The 4,220-nt window shown below is 32.1% G+C and overlaps 1 protein-coding gene across 2 annotated transcripts in view; it reads right to left on the minus strand.

Moving 5' to 3' along the window:
* Acsl (Acyl-CoA synthetase long-chain) overlaps positions 1 to 3,788 on the minus strand; it is a 163,786-nt gene extending 159,998 nt beyond the window's left edge. For both annotated transcript variants that reach the window (XM_075358699.1, XM_075358698.1), the window contains exon 1: positions 3,535 to 3,788. The gene's annotated coding sequence lies outside the window, so the exon portion shown is untranslated. The remainder of the gene's footprint in view (positions 1 to 3,534) is intronic.
* Between the last annotated feature and the right edge of the window lie 432 nt (positions 3,789 to 4,220).

Raw genomic sequence — 4,220 nt, forward strand, 5'->3', positions numbered from 1 at the left:
ACGCAGTCCAGACGTCAGTACACGACGCCTTAGTCTCTCTAAGCGGATCGGAGTTTCGAATTCGATGGTTTGAAGGACACTTAAACAAAACAAGTTTTATCCTCATCATAAACAGCCATTTCAACATCTACACCCAGGAGACGGTCCGCTTCGCTTGGAGTTCTGCAACTGGTGAAATACACAAATCGATAACTCTACACGTATGTTTTGTTTACCGACGAGGCAAATTTCACTCGAGATGGCGACAACAACTTACGCAGAGCACACATGGTCAGAAGTAAATCCTCATGAAACGGTGGAAGACAATATTCAACACCGATTTAGCGTCAATGTATGGTGCGGCTTTCTTCGCAATCAGCTGTTTGGACCGTTCATATTGCATGGCCGCTTAAATGCTGAGGTCTACTTGCACTTTCTTCAAGAAGAATCGCTGCAGCTGCTTGAAGATTTTCCTCCAGCGATGAGTCGCAAAGTATACTTCCAGTACGATGGCGCTCCTCTCCACTTCTCTTGTGCCGTTCTACTCGCTTTCCTGAAACGAATCGGTCGTAGAGATCCAATTTCCTGGCCACCAAGATCGCCTGGCCTAACATTTAGATTTTTGCGTCTGGGGACGAAGGAAAAATATTGTACACAAAACAAAAATATTTTTTTCAACTACTTGGTTTTCACCCCAGATGTAACAAATAACTACTGCAAATACGGTTCTGAGACCTATTTTATTCGATTTGTCAAGTCAAAATCCATAGGAAATCATTAATTCTGCCCCTTAATTTACGTCCTAAAAATTTCAGTACGACCTCATTTCACTGGGGTAACTGAATTTCGAGCGAAATCTTTCACTAGTCCTAACTCGCAAACAAAGCATTTTAGGACATACGTTTATACTTTAACTTTTCCCATTATTTCCACGAGTACAATAGGTTATAAAAGTCCCGGCGGAACGTCGTGATACACACCTGTTTGTAGGCAATATGATATGAATTACACATAACTCCCGTAAAGACATTACCATGCCCAAGAATAATAAGTTCCAAGCCCTGCTTACTAAGAAAAATGAAGAGTTAAGAATGCGAAAAGTATTAAAATGTTTGAAATTATAAATGCCTGTCTCTCGGAAACCTTGCGTGATGAGGAAAATCCGATATCATAATTGAATTCAGGAGAAAAAATACTATCAGAATCACATATTTTTCTTTCTGAGACAAAAACAAAATTATTTTTTGTTCCCCAGTGTAATCATTTTATGAGCTCTTCATACAAGTTTTTATTGTAATTTTCTTAAATTTTCTATGATGTGAAAATCAAAAGTGATAATTTTCTCATATCAAAAATCTTTTTGATCGTGTGCGAACTCACACATGTCAGCATGGAAGCCCACTAGAATTCAAGTGATATTCAGACCTGCAAAGAACATCTTCATTATTTTCATTGTAGGAATTGACTGCACAGTGAAAATTATTACTCTCAGAAAAGGCAATTCTGACTGGTACCACTAATTTCCCAGGTGCTTTAAATACATCATTAACTAGTCCTGGTAGTGAAAAGTAATAATGTATCAACTTCTATTGCAATATAAAGCATTATACATGTCACTTCAACTCAGTAGCAGAAAATATTAACATAATATACATATAATAAAAGAATTGTTTACTTGTAAGTCTGTTAGCTTTATTTTATCACTTCTGTTGCTTGAATATCAGAAGACAGATTATACTTAAATAAGTGTGTACACCATGGTAGGAATGATATTACTAACCTAATATTTTGCTGGAATTGCTTGCTTACATCAGTCGCAAAAAAAATGAAAACTGCTGTACCAGTGGAGTATTTCAAGACGCTACTGAAAGAGCTGCTGCCCTCTTTCAGGAATCATTCCTTAGTCTGGCTCTCAACAGATACCTCTCCGATATGGTTGCATTGTGAATTTAGAAAAAATATTTAAAAAACTTGCAGATATATATATATATATATATACACCATAAATTATTTCATACTGAAAAGAAGTCTGCTAGTAATAAACACACACATGGAAATTGGAAATTAATTTTTAATAATTTTTGTTTACACTAGGACTATAAAGAAATCAAACCTGGACAGTAAGAAGCCTAAAAGGAAAAGAATACAGGCTTCTGAAATGTAGTGTTGTAGGAGAATGAAGATAATTATTCATACTGATTAAGTTTACAATGAAAGTATTTTAAGATGCGAATTGAGTAAAGAAATTTAAAGAAGAGTGGGAGGCCATGTGTTAAGACTTCCACAATTTAACTTAGTATTAAAGATAAATATACATAAAATCTATTGGAAATGACAAGCATAGTTTTATTCTTGAAGCAAGGAAAATATGTTTGCTTCAAGAATTTTTTATATTCTACGTACGAAGCTAATAAAGATAAAGAACACAATGTTTAATAAACAATGAAAAAAAATATACAAGCATTTTTATAATGTTAGAAATTGACTTAAAAAGTTTTAGAAGTCATCTGTAAAAAAAATTAAGAAATCATTCAATTAAGACATTTTTACAAAGTTAGAACATTATATTTGCTTCCAACAATTTTTTTCAATAATTTCATTCTATGGAAAATAAAGGTCAAATTAAACCAAATTTACAAAAATGAATGATTAATCAGCAGTTTAATAATCAATTACTTAATGCTGATTAGATAAATTAATTAAATGTGAATTTGGTTAAAAAATAATAGTTTGTATCCTTAAACATAAAAAACGTGACGTTAGGTTATAACGACGGTCAACTAAAATTCCAAGTTCCCTTAACATTTTACTGAGGGTGTGGTTTCAAAAAAAAAAAAAAATCGGTTAACCACTTACACCTCAAAATCAAAAATATATCTGAAATACGTCAATATCATACAACAATGACAGACAAATTTTTCTAATCTAACTGGATTATAATCAATTTATTAATTAATAGTTTTATCCCTTAGTATTTGCAAATACAATTCGGGGGTACGCGCATACAAGTTGAAGATTAAGTTCTTGATTTTTAAAATAAAAATTAAATTGTCAATTTTACTCCGAAATTTCACCATACATATTTTTTCTTGAGTTTACAAAGGTTTAAAAGTGACTTTACAAACTTCAACTGGTATTACATAGTTACAAGATACGTAGTGACTTATCAACTACTTATCTGTGATTTATATAATTGTGCAGATGTACCGATGTAATATGTTATGTTGACATAATCCAATGCAATATGGAAATAATCGATTAGTAAAATTCAAATCGTCAATAACCGTTACAGCTAGCTATAGGAGTACAAGCCACACTGCTACAGGTGCAAACACTCAGCTTAAAAAAAAACACATGCACATTAAGGTAATATATGATAATAAGGATCCGGTTATAATTTGACGAAATTAATTTAACTATACAAAAATAGCCGACAATCATTATCAAAAATATAATTTCAAAAATACACAAATCGTTCAAATCAACAAACTAACATTTTAAAAAATACAGATAGATACAAACATATATAATAACCAGTTATTTCTTGTTACTTACCATTACGGGAAACCCGGGTTTAGTCTAGGTTGAGGCAGAGTATCTGGATGTGAATATTGCAATTAATTAATATCTAATAACCAAAAACTGGGTTAGAAACGGCAGGTACAGTTTCAGTGTTAGGTTACATTCAGTAAGAAGAACCAATTTCAAATAATCACTTTAATTTTTATATTAATTGAAGTCTGAATCACTTCGTTATTAACACATACCTGTCTCGACAACGATGGTTTTCACATTGTGCGAAACCCCTACTCTTTTAGTATTTACAGGAAACAGACAACCAATCACAACACGAATTTCTGTAAGGAAAGGTGGCGTGATCCTCCTGACGTAACTAGCGATCAATGGGGAGTATTTCCAAGGAGTATAAAAATTGCTTCACTCCTATCAATTCATATTTAACATTCACATTTGTATATGTTTGGAAATAATGTCATCGGTAAAGTGGTGTAAAAACATCTATTTGCACAATGTTACCAAGTTATTCGAAGCGAAATTATTTCAAAATATAAATAATAATTTATTGACACTTGCCTTTGCAAATTGTTAACTTTAAACTACATAACTACTCAAAACACACTTATAAATTTTACTCAGTAGCGTTTCTGAAAAAAGTGATATTATTAATAAAAACATATGTTTATTGCTTTTATAATTTTTTTCAATATAATTACAACAAAGTT

This window comes from Lycorma delicatula, chromosome 2 (assembly GCF_047948215.1).
Source record: "Lycorma delicatula isolate Av1 chromosome 2, ASM4794821v1, whole genome shotgun sequence".
Lineage (NCBI taxonomy): Eukaryota > Metazoa > Arthropoda > Insecta > Hemiptera > Fulgoridae > Lycorma > Lycorma delicatula.